The 19,104-nt window shown below is 48.1% G+C and overlaps 1 protein-coding gene and 1 long non-coding RNA gene across 2 annotated transcripts in view; one reads left to right on the top strand and one right to left on the bottom strand.

The window, feature by feature from the left end:
- The window catches only part of LOC116797334 (RING finger protein 151-like), a 34,587-nt gene that overhangs the window by 15,422 nt on the left and 61 nt on the right, over positions 1–19,104 (top strand). The gene's annotated exons all lie outside the window — the stretch shown is intronic.
- On the bottom strand, positions 970–18,960 carry LOC116797359. The gene is made up of 4 exons (XR_004360626.1): positions 18,557–18,960; positions 11,817–11,823; positions 2,378–2,391; positions 970–980 (listed from the first exon to the last, which is right to left on the bottom strand). It is a non-coding gene; the product is annotated as an uncharacterized LOC116797359 (long non-coding RNA).

Raw genomic sequence — 19,104 nt, 5'->3', positions numbered from 1 at the left:
CAGGTGGCCTTGGCTAAGTTCTTATCCCAATTTTTGTAAGTTCCCTCACCTAGTGCCTCTTGAGTTGTCTTCAACAGTCCATTACACCTTTCTACTTTTCCTGCAGCAGGTGCATGATATGGAATGTGATATACCCATTCAATACCATGCTCCTGTGCCCAAGTAGCCACTAGACTGTTCTTGAAATGAGTCCTGTTGTCTAACTCAATCTGCTCTGGAGTGCCATGTCTCCACAGGACCTGCTTCTCAAGACCTAGAATGGTGTTTTGGGCTGTTGCATGCGGTACCGAATATGTTTCCAACCATCCTGTGGTTGCTTCCACCATGGTAAGCACACAGCATTTGCCTTGACGGGTCTGTGGCAATGTGATATAATCAATCTACCAGACCTCTCCATAGTTATATTTCTCCCAGCATCCACGATACCACAGGGGCTTCAACCTTTTTGCCTGCTTAGTAGCAGCACAGGTTTCACAGTCACGGATAACTTGAGAGATAATATCCATGACTAAATCCACCCCTCAGTCTCATGCCTGTGCAGCTCAGTCTACCTGTCTGTTATTAGCATGTTCCTCATTAACTCGCTTCTTGAGCATGTTGGCATCTACGTGGCAGACTCTCACATTCAATTTCTTCACTCTTGCAGTGATGTCTTGCCACAGATCAGCAGCCCAGATGGGTTTTCCTCTACGCCTCCAATTCATCTTTTTCCACCGGTCTAACCATCCCCATAGGGCATTGGCTATCATCCACGAATCAGTGTACAGGTAGAACCTTGGCCATCCTTCTCTCTCTGCGATATCTAGGACCAATTGGACTGCTTTGAGTTCCGCAAACTGACTCGATTCGCCTTTACCTTCAGTGGCTTCCGCCACTCGTCGGGTGGGACTCCATACAGCTGCTTTCCACTTCCGGTTCCTTCCTACAATACGGCAAGAACCATCAGTGAAAAGGGCATAACGCCTTTCTTCATCTGGCAGCTGATCAAATGGCGGAGCTTCTTCAGCTCGGCTCACTGGCTCTTCTTCTTCTTCTGCCAGACTGAAGTTCCCACCTTCAGGCCAATTGGTTATGATTTCCAAAATGCCAGGGCAATTCGAGTTCCCAATTCGGACACGTTGCGTAATCAAAGCAGTCCACTTGCTCCATGTGGCATCAGTGGCATGATGCGTAGAGGGCACCTTCCCTTTGAACATCCAGCTCAACACTGGTAATCGGGGTGCCAGGAAGAGCTGTTCTTCGGTACCAGTTACCTCTGAAGCTGCTCATATACCTTCATACACCACTAAGATTTCCTTTTCCACAGGGGTGTAATTGGCCTCAAAACCTCTGTAGCTTCGGCTCCAGAAACCCAGTGGTCGCCCTCGCGTCTCACCAGGCACCTTTTGCCAGAGGCCCCAGGAGGGACCTTTATCTCCAGCTGCAGTGTAGAGTACATTCTTTACATCTGGTCCCGTTCTGACTGGTCCAAGAGCCACGGCATGTGCAATTTCTTGCTTGATCTGCCTGAAAACTTGTTGTTGCTCAGGACCCCACTGGAAATTGTTCTTTTTATGGGTCACAAAGTAAAGAGGGCTCACAATCTGACTGTATTCTGGGATATGCATCCTCCAGAAGCCTATGGCTCCCAGAAAAGCTTGGGTCTCTTTCTTGTTTGTGGGTGGAGCCATTGCTACAATCTTGTTGATTACGTCTGTTGGTACCTGGCGTCGTCCATCTTGCCATTTCACCCCTAGGAATTGGATCTCTCAGGCAGGTCCCTTGACTTTGCTCTTCTTGATGGCAAAACTGGCCTCAAGGAGAATCTGGATGATCTTCTGTCCTTTCTTGAAAACTTCTTCAGCTATGTACCCACATATAATGTCCCCATGCAATGTCCCCCCCAGTCATCGATGTACTGGATGTGTTCGGGAGCCTTACCCTTCTCTAGTGTGGCCTGGATCAGTCCATGACAGATGGTTGGACTGTGTTTCCACCCCTGAGGCAGTCGATTCCAGGTGTATTGAATGCCCCTTCAGGTGAAAACAAACTGTGGCCTGCACTTTGCCGCTAAGGGAATGGAGAAAAACGGGTTGGCAATGTCGATGGTAGCATACCACTTTGCCGTCTTGGACTCCAGCTCATACTGGAGCTCCAACATATCTGGCACGGCAGTACTCAACGGTGGCATGACTTCATTTAAGCCCCGATAGTCTACAGTCAGTCTCCACTCTCCATCGGACTTACGCACAGGCCAGATGGGTCTGTTGAAGGGTGAATGGGTTTTGCTAACCACCCCTTGGCTCTCCAGCTTTCAGATCATTTTGTGGATAGGGATCACAGCATCTTAGTTCATCCAATACTGTCGTCTGTGTACGGTTGTTGTGGCTATTGGCACTTCTTGATCTTTAACTTGCAGTAGTCCTACAATGGAAGGGTCTTCTGAGAGACCAGGAAGGGCAGACAATTGCTTGGACTCCTCTTCAATCACCGTGGCTACTCCAAACGCCCACCGGTACCCTTTCGCATCCTTGAAGTATCCTCTTCTTAGGTAGTCCATACCAAGAATGCAAGGGGCTTCTGGCCCCGTCACAATGGGATGCTTTTCCCATTGGTCTCCTGTCAAGCTCATGTTGGCCTCAACTACTGACAACTCTTGAGACTCTCCTGTCACTCCAGAAATAGAAACAGTCTCAGTACTCTTATGCTCTGTTATTGATGAAACAAGGCTATCAATTTAGGTTGCAAGGTAATAAAAAGATTTATTAATACCAACAAGCAAAAACGGCCAGCCGGGCGACCGGAGGAAACCTCAGTTCCTGCCACGTCCACAAAAAATGGAACAGAAACAGCACCAATTATACCCTTCGAAATCACCTCCCCCCCAAAGTCACGTCATCAGTTCATTGGTGGAGGTTTCGCAGGCTGCATCCTGCTTGGTTCCCTCTTCACGGGCTAACGTGGGGTTGGTTCCTCCTTTCGCGGGCAATAACTGTTGCCGAGGGGTGCCCACAATGGTTTTAAAGTCATTAGTCTCTGTGGGTCCGGGGTCCTGGAATTTTCCATCAGGATGACGGTTGATCACCCGGGTTCCTCGTGGTCGACCCCTCCATCTTGGCCCTTATTAATATGCTTGGAACAAACCGCTTTTAAATCGTAAAGTGCTAAATCATTATTGCGTTGTGTTAGTCATCCGCAGCTTACAGAACTTTTGTGGTTAAACATTGCACAACAATTAAACTTATGATTTTAACTGAGCAGTTAACACAATATAGCAACTTTATTAATTCCCTTAATTGAACAGCAAATTTCTTTAGTTTACTTATCACATACTCCAAAGGCATTAAAGTACACTGGGCTCCAGTATCTGTCAAGGCCCGGTATCTCTGAGGATCCGATGTGCCAGGCCATCGAACCCACACAGCCCAGTAAACTCGGTTTATCTTCTTGGTCCCTTTCCTTCTCCTGGCAGAAGGCAGGGCCCCTCTACTGGTCTTGATCAGAGCATTCGTCATCAGAGTTTGACTTTGACTTCTTAGACTTTTGGCCCATCATCAAAGTGGGACCTCCGTCTTCTTATGCTTCGACGATCACAGTTTCTTTTCTAAGAAGTCTGCATCTACTACATAGACAACTTTCTTGTTAGTGTCCTTTGCTTCAGCTCCCTCACTCTAGCTTCAAACTTGGAAGTGGGTTCACCATCCCACTTCTTCATGTTTTCTCCTTTACTACGAAGGTATGCCCGTAGTTGGTTACGTGACCGACGCTTAGGGTTCTCTTTCCTTAGACGTGTGAATGACAGGGATCGTGAGCGAGATCGAGACCAGGATCGAGGTCTAGGTCGAGGTCGTCTTCGTCGATCCCGCCATGATCTTTCCATTGGCCTTTCTCTGTAATCTCTATACCTTCTGTCATCTCTGTCTCTAGGGTCATCCTCATATCTGGAGTATTCATAATCTCTCTCTGTTCTTTCCCTATCATAGGTACGTCGGTATAGGGGATTGAAGGAGTCTTCCAGATTTTCCTCTATGCTCCTTATCCAGGCACACATGGTGTCCACACTTGGTTCCTCCATCTTTGGATGATATGCAGTTATCAAGCAGTAGATATATGGTTTAGGGGCACCTTGAATTACCTTTTTCCACATTGGTTGTGTGCAGGGAACATTCTTGGGAACTTGGATGTCATAATAATCTGGATCAGAGTAGATGATCTCCAGCATGGCCAATTCCGGTAGGTATTGGATGCCTTCTTCCGCAGTCCTCCACCTTCTTGAAGAACTCTTCAGGGACTCCTTAAATGGTATTCGCTCTCACCACGTGGAGGATTTGGAACAAAAGCTGGACGCCGTTTTTCTCCCTCCCCATTTCTTGTTCTATCACAGGGTCTCGGGCAATGGAACCCAATTGTACTTCATCACCTTCAATTACATGACTGTCAACTCCCTTGTCTCAGGATCGCAGCAGCCAGGTGAGGACTTCTTCACCAGGCAAGCGCATATAATCTCTCCGTAAATCTCAAACGTCTCTTGTGGTCAGTGATTGTATAATTCGCTTTCTCGCATTATTCTTGTCCATCTCTCCCACGTAGAATCTTTCCACCTCCCTCTTACTCTTCTGCTCCTACGTGGAACTGCTCCCACCTCCTCCCTGTATCTCTCACGTGGAGGTGGGGACTGGGCATGCCGTGAGGATAAGCTTCTATGTCGTTCATGTCGTGGAGATGGACCATCACAAACTGGTATTGGGGTTTCTTAGCAGGCCAGGATATCTCAGCTAGGGGGCGGAACCGACAGAGCACGCGCAAAAGTTTGTGTGCCGTTTTTCCACATGGCGTGCGTTCCCTTGTTCATCCCCCGCGTACCTTGGCCCCATGCGCATGCAAGCAACCCTTCCCCCCCACTGTCGCCACGTTGCCAAAGACTGCGTGTTCCCCGCGCCACTTTTCTCCCTCCCGCCGTGCTCATTTTTCTGGGGCTTGTCCTTTATCAGGGATTTTTGAGTTGGATTTTTTGTGTTTTCGTGGTCATTCTTGGAGGTTTTCACTGGGACTCGTTGTAATGTTGCGGGTCTTTATATGATAAAGAAATGCAGTCTGCTCTTCGTGAGGTGGAAATCAAAGAGGTTTATTTCAAATTTGGCGCTTCCTTTTATCCCCTAAAACCATGTGAACTTCTAACCAATGGGGTTGTCTGTCCCTGCGCATGTCCCCTGGTTCCCCTGCCCCTGGGACATGCCTCCTACATCACCCCTTCTCAATTATTTAAGAAGGTCACGAAAAACAGTGCAACAACAACAATGCAAACAATCGGAACAGTACATTGTAAACTACCAAAGCTTGCAATGACCCAGCCCATCGCTTGCTTTGGCCTCTTATACATTTATGGTAAACTTTATAAAACTTTCTTATATTCCTAAAGGGTAGCGAAACTTGGAAAATAACTTTATGTAACTTAGGAGTCTTAGCTCAACTGTGCATACTTATAATCTTTATTAATCTGAGGGTTTTAAATAACTGGGGAGTTCGACTTTAGTTAAGAAACAGGCTAAGCTTAGCAAAACTAAATTCTCTTAAAGTGACCATGTGGCGGAGGTAGTGTTATTTTTGTGAGGTGTTTTTGTGTTTAATACACTTGTCCAGTCAAACAACTCTCTTTTTCATTCATGCTCATTCACTGACGGCCGTCGTCCATTCATCATACACACATTCACAGATTTTTTACAGACTGCTTTTTGCCACACTGGTCATCCTTAAATGTAAACCTGAAGCGTAAATGTAACTCTTTTATAACTTCTGCGTTACTCTGGTTCTTGCTGCTGAGGTTGTGTACCTAGGTTGGGTCTAACAACCTGGAAGGGATCCATTTAAGTTCTTTTCCTGCAGCCACACAGGCGTAGCCTCGTCCCCAAGTGACGAGATCTAACGGTCACATCCACTGCCCTGAAATCAAATCTCTTACCATGACTGGTGGTTTGGGAGAGGCAAGAACCTGAGGCTTGTGCTGCCTTTCGTACCTGCTTCTTTCAGTGCTGTCACAATTTAAAAAATTGATAACATACGTGGCTTTCCACAGACGTTCTTGCGGGTTACAGACTGATTACCCCTTTTTTTGTTTAGCTAACATATCTTTCAGTGTGCGATGTGCCCTTTCCACGATTGCCTGTCCAGTTGGTGAGTGTGGGATACCTGTGACCTGTGAAATTCCCCATTCTGACAGAATTCTTACCTTTTCTGAGATGAAAGCTGGTCCATTATCGATTTTGGGGTACCAAGGTGATATGGTTTGAAGCTGGCTCCCTACCAAGTCTCCAGACCTTACCACCAGAAGTCCCACCACCACCAAAACCTCAGGGAGAAGAGGGAGGAAAAACAACCAACTAAGAAAACCCAAAACAAGAGAGACAGCTAAAGTGATATATATAAATATATTTACACTTATGTTACAATTGAAATATATATATACAATTTAAAAATATATAGAATTTCACAAGGGAAGGGGAAGGGGGAAAGGGAACAAAACCAAAATAAAATATATGTATATATATATATATATCCCAATCAGTAGCCCGAGATCTAGTAACTAAAAGTTAGCAAAGACAATATCCCACCACTCTCTTGGGACAACTGAGAGTCGCTCCGGTACGATCACCGGCAACCTCCCGCCTCCCAAGGTTGACAAGGCCTTACCAGGCCTCGCTCCCCAACACGGCAGACTCAACAGCAGGGAACTTGCACCTCCAAGCTGCGGAAGGAAAGAGAGGGAAGGCTCTCCTCCTCTCTTCTTATAATCTGGCTTACGTAAAAATCGTAGGGAATACTGGGTAAATCTGGACCCTTCCTTGGTTACAAACTGGTCACCAAGGAAGGCCTAGCCCAAACCACCACATTCTCCACCCCTTATTCCATACTATTTTTACGTAACACCTGTGTCTCACATTCGCCTACATCCCGCGCATATATATACACATATACATATATAGTCCTTGTTGGTCTCTCGGCGCAGTTGTCTCGTCGTTGGAAATCAATACTGACATCAGTTCAGTTCAGTCCAGATCTTTGGTCTCCTCAGTCACAATTGCAGTTCTGATTTTAGGGCTGTTTCGTCATTCTGAGCTGTCTCATCACTGGATACTGGCATCGGCTTAGTTCAGGTCTCTCTCTCTCATCTGGTGACTGGCTTCCTGTAAAAACACAACTCAGGACATACAATTAGTTTTTTCCCAAGGCTGAATTTCCTTGGGGCACACATTGGATCACTCCATCCTTCCTCATTAACCACCACGTATGTCCTGGCCCTTGAGCAAAGACAATCCCACGAATGGGTTTGTCTTGGCCTGAGGCAGGGGTAACCCAAACAGCTTTCCCTAGCATTCCCCTCAAATGGATTGCTGAACTTTATCTCCATCAACAAGTGGAGGGATTCTGCTTGTGCCAGGGCCATCTCGATTGACAGAACCCCTGGTGTTAACTAGCCAGGTTGACCTTGGCTAAGTTCTTATCCCAGTTCTTGTAAGTTCCCTCACCTAGTGACTGTAGATTCATCTTCAACAGTCCGTATATCTTTCAACCTTCCCAGCAGCTGGTGCATGATAGGAATGTGGTACACCCGTTCGATACCATGTTCCCTCGCCCAATTGGTGACTAATTCATTTTTAAAATGAGTCCCGTTGTCCGACTCAATACGTTCTGGGGTCCTGTGTCTCCACAGGACTTGCTTTTCAAGGCCCAAAATGGTATTCTGGGCCGTTGTGTGGGGCACTGAAAAAGTCTCTAACCATCCGGTGGTTGCTTCCACCATGGTAAGCACATAGCGCTTACCTTGGCGGGTCTGTGGCAGTGTGATATAATCAACCTGCCATGCCTCTCCATACTTATACTTATCCCATTGTCCACCATACCACAGGGGCTTCAGTCTTTTTGCCTGCTTAATAGTGGCACAAGTCTCACAATCATGGATAACTTCAGAAATTATATCCATGGTTAAATCCACTCCTCGGTCTCGTGCCCATCTGTGGGTGGCATCTCAGCCCTGATGACCGGAAGCATCATGGGCCCATTGAGCTAAGAACAACTCTCCCTTCTACTGCCAGTCTAGGTCTACTTGTGACACTCCTATCTGTGCAGCTCGGTCCGCTTCTCTGTTGTTATTATGTTCTTCATTAGCTCGCTTCTTGGACACATGGGCATCTACATGGTGGACTCTCACATTCAGACTCTTCGCTCTGGCAGCGATGTCCTGCCACAAGTCAGCAGCCCAGATGGGTTTTCCCCCACGCCTCCAGTTCATTTTCTTCCATCGGTCTAACCATCCCCATAGTGCATTGGCTATCATCCATGAGTCAGTGTAGAGGTAGAGTCTTGGCCATCCTTCTCGTTCGGCAATGTCCAGGGCCAATTGGACGGCTTTGAGCTCTGCAAATTGACTCGACTCGCCTTGACCCTCGGTAACTTCTGCCACTCGTCGGGTGGGACTCCAAACGGCTGCTTTCCACCTTCCGGTTCCTTCCTACAAACGGCAAGAACCATCAGTGAAAAGAGCATAACGCCTTTCTTCATCTGGTAGCTGATCAAATGGCGGAGCTTCTTCAGCTCGGCTAACTTGCTCTTCTTCTTCTTCTGCCAGACTGAAGTTCCCACCTTCAGGCCAATTTGTGATAACCTCCAGAATTCCAGGGCGATTTGAGCTTCCCAATCGTACACGCTGCGTAATCAAGGCTATCCACTTGCTCCGTGTAGCATCGGTGGCATGATGCGTAGGGGGCACCTTCCCTTTGAACATCCAGTTCAGGACTGGTAGTCGGGGTGCTAGGAGAAGCTGTGTTTCAGTGCCAATCACTTCTGAGGCTGCTTGTATGCCTTCATAGGCCGCCAGAATTTCCTTTTCCACAGGAGTGTAGTTGGCTTCAGAACCCCTGTAGCTTCGGCTCCAGAAGCCAAGTGGTCGCCCTCGCGTCTCACCAGGCACTTTTTGCCAGAGGCTCCAGGAGGGACCTTTATCTCCAGCTGTAGTGTAAAGTACGTTCTTCACATCTGGTCCCGTTCGAACTGGTCCAAGAGCCACAGCATGTGCAATCTCTTGTTTGATCTGTTTGAATGCCTGCTGCTGTTCAGGACCCCATTGAAAGGTATTCTTTTTACTGGTCACAAAGTGAAGAGGGCTCACAATCTGGCTATACCCAGGGATGTGCATTCTCCAGAAACCTATGGCCCCCAGGAAAGCTTGCGTCTCCTTCTTGTTGGTCGGTGGAGCCATTGCTACAATCTTATTGATGACATCTGTTGGTATCTGACGTCGTCCATCTTGCCATTTCACCCCTAGGAATTGGATCTCTCTGGCAGGTCCCTTGACCTTATTCTTCTTAATGGCGAAACCGGCATCAAGGAGAATCTGGATGATTTCCTCTCCTTTCTCAAAAACTTCTTCTGCTGTGTCCCCCCATACGATAATGTCATCAATGTATTGGATATGTTCTGGGGCCTTACCCTTCTCCAGTGTGGCCTGAATCAGTCCATGGCAGATTGTTGGACTGTGCTTCCACCCCTGGGGCAGTCGGTTCCACGTGTACTGCACACCTCTCCACGTGAAAGCAAACTGTGGCCTGCACTCTGCTGCTAGGGGAATGGAGAAAAATGCATTGGCGATGTCGATGGTAGCATACCACTTTGCTGTCTTGGACTCCAGCTCGTATTGGAGCTCCAACATGTCTGGTACAGCAGCACTCAATGGTGGCGTGACTTCATTCAAGCCATGATAGTCCACCGTCAGTCTCCATTCGCCATCTGACTTACGTACAGGCCAAATGGGGCTATTGAAGGGTGAGTGTGTTCTACTAACCACCCCTTGGCTTTCCAACTTGCGGATCATCTTATGGATGGGGATCACAGCGTCTCGATTCGTCCAGTACTGTCGCCTATGCACTGTCTTGGTGGCTGTTGGCACTCACTGGTCCTCAACTTGCAGTAATCCTACAACAGAAGGATCTTCTGGCCGGGCAGGGCAGATAATCGTTTGGATTCCTCTTCAGTCACCGCGGCTATACCAAAAGCCCATCGGTACCCCTTCGGGTCTTTGAAGTATCCTCTCCTGAGGTAATCCATGCCAAGAATGCAAGGGGCTTCTGGCCCTGTCACAATGGAATGTTTTTCCCATTGGTCTCCTGTCAGGCTTATTTCAGCCTCTACCACCGACAGCTCTTGAGACCCTCCTGTCACCCCAGAAATTGAAACAGTCTCTGTGCTCACATATCCTGAGGGCATTAACGTACACTGTGCACCAGTATCTATTAAAGTTTGGTATCTCTGAGGATCCAATGTGCCAGGCCATCGAACCCACACAGTCCAGTAAACTCTGTTATCTTTCTCATCCCTCTCCTTCTCCTGGCAGAAGGCAGGGCCCCTCTATTGGTTCTGGTCGGAGCATTCACCATCAGATCTTTGCTTCGGCTTTTCAGAGGCTTTCTTGTCATCCTGGAAGCGGATTCCAGACCCCCTGCGTCTGGGAGATCTCAGTTCTCTTTCAAAGAAATCTGCATCTACTACGTAGACAACTTTCTTATCGGCTTCCTTGCGTTTTAGTTCTCTCACTCTGGCCTCAAGTCTGGAAGTAGGTTCACCATCCCACTTCTTCATGTTTTCTCCATGGGCGCGCAGATAAGACCATAGCTCACTGCGCTTAGATCTGCGCTTAGGGTTTTCACTCCTTCTGCGTGTGACGGAAGGAGATCGTGAGCAGGACCGGGACCAAGATCAAGATCGTGGTCGAGACCGGTCTGCTGATCTCTCTCTGTAGCGTCTGTCTCTGTGGTCTCCGTAGTCATCTTCATAATCAGAGTGTCCGTAAGGCTCATCTTTCTCAGGTCTTTGTCTGTAACTAGAATCAGAATAGTCTCTAGAAAACTCATTCCTAGATTCTACTGTTTCTTTTAGATGTCGCAGAACCATACACAGCATGCTCACAGGCGTTTCTGGCATGTTTGGAAGCATTACTCCTGCCAAGATATGGACGTCTGATGCAGGAGCACCCTGGATTATCTTCTTCCACATGGGCATTGTGCAAGCAATAACCTCTGGGTCATCAGTGACGGGATCATATTGAGGGTCATCATACATTAGTTCCAGCAATGCCAATTCTCTTAGGTACTGGATGGCATCTTCTATCTTGGTCCACTTCCTCACGGGGCACGGTAAATAGTCTTTAAATGGAAACCTTTGTCTCACACTTAAGACAAGTCGCGCCCAAAGACTGAGGTCAGGTTTCTCCTCTGCAATTAAGCGATCAAGTTCACGGTCTCCGGAGATGGAAGCTAGTTGTTCTGCTTCAGTAGTTGACAATATGTGACCTCTAGCCCCACGGTCTCGGCATCGGAGCAACCACGATAGAATTCGCTCACCAGGCCGACGAGTGTAATCTTTTTGTAAGTCCCGGAGTTCTGATGGGGTCATTGACCGCAACTCTGTAGTTTCCATTTTTGGGGATGGTGCTGCTCGTGGAGGTGGAGTTCTGGCACTGGCATCAGTATCAGTCCCCTCTCCGTTGTCTTCTGACCTGTTTTGCTCTCCATCTGATCGTAGGCTTAAAGTTTTGGGCGTCGATACCCATGACGTCCTTTTCACTACAGGGGCGAGAGGTATCTCAGGTGGTGTAGTCTGGGTTCCGCTTTCAGTGCACGTAGTAGAGGTGGCATTGGTCTCAGGTGGCAGGGTTTGAGTTTCCGCCTCAGCCTTAGTCTTCCGAGCATAGTCCACAGCAGCTCGATAGGCACTCGCCAGGCCCCAGTACAAAGCAAAAAACTGCATATTTGGGTCCTCGTAAGATAAACACCCTTCTGCCAGATGACGTGCCACCTCATCAGGATCAAACACCTGCTCTGGTGTGAAATCCCAACTAATGGGAGGTGTCACACGCCTTACCAGTTTACCAAAGTTGACCCAGATTCCTTGCCATCCAGGAATGGTTTTCTCAAGGCCCCTTCCCAAAGTTCCAGCAAATCTCTTTGAGTTTTGGCGTTTCCTGCAACAAGAAAGCAGTTACCGCACCACCTTTCCAATGTTAAACCCCACTTCCATGGCTTTTATGGAATAGTATAACTGTTGCCAAACAATTTATGTAAGGATTGGGGCCAATTTTGATCCCAGGGACCTCAGCCACTAGGCCTTTGATGTCATAATTAAGGAAAGGCAGATATTGGTAGATGCCTTTGGGTAGTTCTCACTGGATACCCAGCAGCATATATAAAAAACGGCCAAAGTACCACGAAAATGAATAAAAAGGCCATGTTTATATATTTTTCTCTCTTTGTTCCCAACAAGCTATATTTATATAACAATAGGTCTTGGCAGCTCTCCCGGTAGTGTCCCAAACAATGGGCAGTGTTTGCACCAACTTGGCTCCCTTCCCAGACTTATTCCCAAACAACGTGGCAAAACCAAACAAACCGGAGATAACCAGAGATAAACCGGGCAGAAACACCAGATAGGTGATATGGTTTGAAGCTGGCTCCTACCAAGTCTCCAAGCCTTACCACCCAAGTCCCCCAAACCTCAGGGAGAAGAGGGAGAAAAAAACAACCAACTAGAAACCCAAAACAAGAGAGACAGCTAAGTGATATATATAAATATATTTACACTTATGTACAATTGCAATATAATACAATTTAAAATATATAGAATTTCACAAGGGAAGGGGAAGGGGGAAGGGAAAGGGAACAAAACCAAAATAAAATATATATATATATATATATCCCAATCAGTAGCCCGAGATCTAGTAACTAAGAGTTAGCAAAGAAACTATCCCACCACTCTCCTTGGGACAACCGAGAGTCGCTCCGGTACGATCGCCGGCAACCTCGCCTCCCAAGGTCGACAAGGCCCTACCAGGCCTCGCTCCCCAACACGGCAGACTCAACAGCAGGGAACCTGCACCTCCAAGCCGCCGGAAGGAAAGAGAGCGAAGGCCTCTCCTCCTCTCTTCTTATAATCTGGCTTACATAAAAATCGTAGGGAATACTGGGTAATCTGGACCCTTCCTTGGTTACAAACTGGTCACCAAGGAAGGCCTAGCCCAAACCACCACAGCTGTTCAAAGCAATGCAACAAAGTGTTCATCTGATCTTTTGTTGCAAGCATAGCAAATCTCTCACTTTCATCCTCCGAGCTTTCATCATCAGAAGTCAGACTGGGGACGGAAGAGAGGGAATAGCTGTTCCACATTGTCATGAGTCGGTTGTTCTTTCATCTTCTGCAGCAATATTTGTGCAAGGGTAGTGGTTCCTCCTCCGGTAACTCCTACCTCTGTTGAAATAGCGGCGGCTCTCACCGGCGTAGCGGCGGCTTCTTTCGGAAAAGCTCTGCTATAGCTATAGCAGCGGTTCTCGTCAGCTCACTTCTGGGTTCAGGCGCAACGGTTCCTGATGATGTAAGTTCTGGCGACATGGTGGTTCTGGGCTGGTAGCGCTACAGCGTCCCTGGTGACGCAGAGGCTCCTAGCATCGCTGTTCCGGGCTGCGCCTGTGTGGTAACAGTTGCTGGGTGTAGCACCCGGAGCAGGCACAGTGGGGAGCGGCACCGCTGACTGCGCAGGCTCAGTAAGAGATGGCAGTGTTGGCTGTGCAGGAGCAACAGAGGGCATTGCTGATGGCGGGACGCCAGCTTTGTTCTCCGCAGTCTCTGCTTTTTGTGCCAGCGCTGGCGCACTGCTGAACCAGGACAAGCCCGCGGCTTTTAAAACTTTTATTGTTCGCGCCTTTGCAGGCGCAGAAGCCAAAACCTCCCCAAAAACAAACTGTTCTGCGCACATTTGTGCTACAGTCTCCGTCACCTGGAAGACTGCCTTTGCAGCTCCCTCTGCAGCCGCCTCTGCAGCCATAGGTGCTCGGTGCAAAGCATTCCGTCTCTGTAGTGATTCAACTACCAGACACCAAAGCATAGGATATTTTCTTGTGTCTTTGACCCCTTAGACATCTCTTCCCATAAGTGGTTCTTTATAGTATCCCATGTGGACACTTCAAAGGTGCCTGAGCGGGTAGGGATTAACTTCTTTGCTCTCGCCCATTCTAGCAACCCTTTCAGGGCTTTTTCATCATAATTTGGCTCTCTAGAGAGATCATATATTGGAGGAGCTTTTCCACAGCCTCTTCCTCTTTGGATAGTGCGGGCCCCCATGCTACCTCCCCCAATCAACTCACCTGACCAAGGCAAGATTCAAACTTCACCACCCACGCGGCTTTTTTCATAGCACTGGGGACAGCGCTACCACTCACGACTGCTTTCCTCAGCCCCTTCTGTTCGCCTTACGTCCCTGCAGAACTCTACAAAGTAGGGGTCCCTGTTTGGGTGCCAGATATCAGCAGAGAAGTATAGACAGAATGCTCACAGATCAATATGACCGGCAAAAATATCCCCTCCAGCCATCCAGTACTTCCTTCTACCATGGTCAGTACGTAGCGCTCTGCCTTGGCGGGTTTTGGGGAGCGGTGATGTAGTCAACTTGCCAGGCTTCCCCATACCTGTACTTCCGACCACCGTCCACATACCATAGAGGCTTCACTCACTTGGCTTCCTTGATGGCAGCACATGTCTCCACAGTCATGGATGACCTGTGAGACAATGTCCTTGGTTAAGTCCACCCCTCGGTCACGAGCCCATCTGTATGTTGCATCTCCCCCCTGGTGACCAGAGGCATCATGGGCCCATTGAGCCAGAAATAATTCTCCTTTGTGCTGCCAATCCAGATCTACCTGAGAGACTTTAATCCTGGCGGCTCAGTCCACCTGCTCGTTGTTACAATGCTCTTCATTAGCCCGTTTCTTGCGTACACGAGCATCTACGTGACCGACTTTCACACTCAGCTTCTCTACCCGACCAGCGATGTCCTGGCCACTTCTCTGCCGCCCAGATGGGTTTCCCTTGACGCTGCCAGTTGGCCTTTTTCCATCGCTCCAGCCATCCCCACAGGAGCATTGGCCACCTCACATGAGTCAGTTGTAGAGATAGAGTCTTGCCCACTTCTCTCATTCAGCTATATCCAAAGCCAACTGAACGGCTTTAAGCTCTGCAAACTGACTTGACACACCTTGTCCTTCGGTCACTTCTGCAACTCACCATGTGGGACTCCATACGGCTGCCTTCCATTTTCGGTTGTCCCTACCATGCGGGCAGGAAGCCATCCGTGAAGAGCGCATATCGCCTTTTATCTGCTGGTAGTTGTCATATGTGGGACCTCTCAGCCCGTGCCACCTGCTCCTCCTCTTCTCAGAGGATAGTCCGAAACTCTCACCTTCGGGCCAACTGGTGATAATTTCCAGAAATCCCAGGGCGATTAGGATTCCCTGTCGAGGTTCACTGTGTGATCAGAGCGATCCGCTTACTCTATGTGGCATCGGTATAGCGTGATGTGTAGAAGGAACTTTTGCCTTAAACATCCAGCCCAGCACTGGTAGTCGGGGTTGCCAGGAGGAGCTGCTCTTCAGTGCCAATCACTTCTGAGGCAGCTCGAACTCCTTCATAAGCCGCCAGGATCTCTTTCTCAGTTGGGTATAGCTGGCTTCAGATCCTTTGTATCCCTGACTCCAGAATCCCAGCGGTCGTCCCTTGGGTCTCCCCAGGCACCTTCTGCCAGAGGCTCCAGGAAGGGCCATTCTTCCCGGCTGCAGTGTACAGCACGTTCTTCACATCCTGTCCTGTCCTTACTGACCCAGGGCTACCACATGGGCAATCTCTTGTTTAATTTGTTCAAAGGCTTGTTGTTGTTCAGGGCCCCACTGGAAATCATTTTTTCTTCCGTGTCACAAGGTAGAGAGGGCTTACAATCTGACTGTACTTGGGGATATGCATCCTCCAAAAGCCCACAGCACCTAGGAAAGCCTGTGTTTCTTTCTTACTGTTGGTGGGGACATGGCTGCTATTTTGTTAATCACCTCCGTTGGAATTAGGCAGCGTCCATCTTGCCACTTCACTCCTAGGAACTGAATTTCCTGAACAGGTCCCTTGACCTTACTCCGTTTAATGGCAAAACCAGCTCTTAGGGGAATCTGGATTATCTTCTCTCCTTTCTCAGAGACTTCCCCCACTGTGTTCACCCATACAGTGATGTCATTAATGTACTGTAGATGTTCTGGAGCCTCGCTCTCTTCCAATGCAGTCTGGATCAGTCCATGGCAAATGCTGGGACTGTGTTTCCACCTCTGAGGCAGTCGATTCCAGGTGTACTGCATACCTCTCCAAGTGAAAGCAAATTGTTGCCTGCACTCCGCTGCCAAAGGAATGGAGAAGAAGGCATTGGCAATGTCAGCGGTGGCATACCACTTGGCTGCCTTGGACTCCAACTCGTACTGGAGCTCCAGCATGTCCGGCACAGCAGCACTCAGGGGTGGTGTGACTTCACTGAGTCCACAGTAATCCACCGTCAGCCTCCACTCTCTGCTAGACTTATGCACTGGCCATATAGGGCTATTAAAGGGTGAGCGAGTCTTGCTGACCACCCCCTGGGTCTCCAGGTCACGGATCATCTTATGTATAGAGGTCACAGAGTCTTGGTCGGTGCGGTATTGCTGTCAGTGCACTGTTGCTGTGGCTATTGGTACCAATTGTTCTTCAATCTTCAGCAGTCCCACAGCAGAGGGGTCCTCTGAGAGACCAGGCAAGGTGTTCCACTGTCTAATTTTCCTCCTTGCTCCACAGTAGCTATGCCAAAAGCCCAACGAAGTCCTTTTGGATCTTTGAAATACCACTCCTCAGGTAATCTATGTCAAGGATGCACGGGGCCTCTGGGCCAGTCACGATGAGGTGTCTGTGCCATATTCCTTCCCAGTCAGGCTCACTTCAGCTTCCAGTACAGTCAGCTGTTGGGATCCCCCTGTTACCCCAGAAATGGAGATGGATTCTGCCCCTACGTATCTTGATGGCATTAAAGTACATTGTGCGCCGGTGTCCACTAAGGCCTTATATCTTTGTGGCTCTGGTGTGCCAGGCCACCAAATCCACACTGTCCAATAGACTCGATTGTCCCTCTCCTCTGCCTGGCTAGAGGCAGGGCACCCCTAGTCCTGGTCATGGTACTCATTACGCTCTTCTTGTGAGTATGACCTGGAGGTCTCTTCAAGAGGATCAGACGTATCATCATTCCTGTACTGTCTGGAGTCTTGCCCACTGCCACGGTCTGCGGGGAAAAGGGAAATGGGACCAAGCACTGCAATAAGGGTTCTTGGCACAGTCGAGGGTTTGTGCAGCAATGCCACTTTATTCAGGGAAAACAGGGATTTAAATAAGGTAGGTCTGAGGGGAGGATCTAGAGCTGGGGAGGAGCAAGAGACTGACAACTCAGGGAAAAGTGTGATAGGGAGACAGAGAAAAGGTGGGTGGAACTCCTGAGTCTCCAGGGGAATGGGCCAATGGTAGCTCTCTCTGCACTGCAGCAAACTGTAGCCAATCAGTGGCAGAGGAGCGGGAAAGCAGGGGAGGACAGGGTGACAAACAACTTTTGGAGGGAAAGTCTGAGGGAGAAATGGGGACAATATGGAGGTATAACAAACTTCATAAAAATTTAACAATAAACTGGGGTACATAAAACTTCATAAACACACAACAATAAACTGGGGCAAACTGGGGAAAACTATCAGTCCGGTAGATGAATTATCCAGTAGGTGGCAAGTCCATTCAGTTTCCATATATGCTTCTCCAGGCAACATATCTTTCCCATTCTGTTTTTTCATCCACCACAGCCCACGAGAGACTGGAACAGCATTTAACCTTGAAGAATTCCTTGTGATACTTGCTCCTCTTTTCAGTTCACGTACCCGGGCTGCTAAGGAAGAGGTGGGTTTTCCATCCCACTTCCTCATATCTTCTCCGTGCTCACGGAGGTAAAACCATAGATTGCCACGTGGAGTGTGCCCTCTCTCCTTAGCTGGGGGACGCTGGCTCCTAATAGCAGAGACCCTTGTTTGTCCTGGCGCAATATGGAAGATCCCTTCCTTAATTTCTTCTCTTAGCTTCTGGTGCCCCTCTTCAGTCTTCTCCTCCAGGCTTCGGATATGTTCAGTCAGTTTGGTTTCCACAGATGAGACGTGGGCTCGTAATGGGGCGGTGACAGTGTCTTCATAAATCCTGAGTTTACTAACCAATGCACCCACCTTGTGTAACAGTTCGTTTGGATACATGTCTGGAATAAAGACAAGTGCCAGAAATATTCAAACACACAAACTATCTTTTATTACAGTGAGAATAATAATAATAGTAATAAACTTAGCAACAGGAATCAAAAACTAAAAAAGGGATACAAAATAACTACCTTATCGGGTGACATTAAAACAAATACTACGAGCAGCATTTAATACAGTATTAACTAGTGAAAAAGGGGGTTAAAGGGATACCAAAAAAGGGATCTTAACACAATATTATGGATAACTATTAACACAATATTGGTTAGTATAAAGGGAAACTAAAGGGATATATTATGAACAACTTATTTATGTAACAATATTCAATAATAAAATGAGGAATTAAAGGAACACTGAAAGGATATTAAAAAGAAAAGTTTGTTCCCTCAGTTGCTTCCTATCAATAAACTGTGCTTACCCACACAGACAGGCCAGGGCTGTCAGGATCTGCAGCAGTTGGTCGGTACCCATGCTTAGCGGGCGTCCCCGCAGAGCAACACAGTCTCGGTGGTAGGATGAGTATCGCTCAACTCAGCAGTCCAGACACCCCATTTTATCAGTTCCGCATTACACTATGTAGGGCCAGTACGCAGTATAAGGTGATGCCTGAGTGGCAGCCAAACACCGCCTAATCATTACCTAATGGCAACAGTCTGCGCATGCCCTACTTGTAGGGCAAGGGGCAAGGGACCCCTGCCCACATAATCTTCCTCCCATCATCATCTTTCTCACCCCTATGTATGACCTCTACCATTGTGTTTCAAGGGTAGATGTATCCATCTTGCAGTATGTAGCAAAACTAAGGAAGAACTCAGCTCTGATAATAGGGGATATCAGGCTAACTTGCTAAAAAGCACAATGGACCTTACAATTAGCCTGTACCATGAAGTTACATTGTACCATACTCTAGCTGGTTTCACATCCTAATATGATTCCTTTCTCATGCCTCTATGCTCCATTGATCAATTCA

This window comes from Chiroxiphia lanceolata, chromosome 1 (genome assembly GCF_009829145.1).
Source record: "Chiroxiphia lanceolata isolate bChiLan1 chromosome 1, bChiLan1.pri, whole genome shotgun sequence".
In the NCBI taxonomy this organism is placed as follows: Eukaryota; Metazoa; Chordata; class Aves; order Passeriformes; family Pipridae; genus Chiroxiphia; species Chiroxiphia lanceolata.
This window is presented reverse-complemented; position numbering and strand designations above follow the sequence as displayed.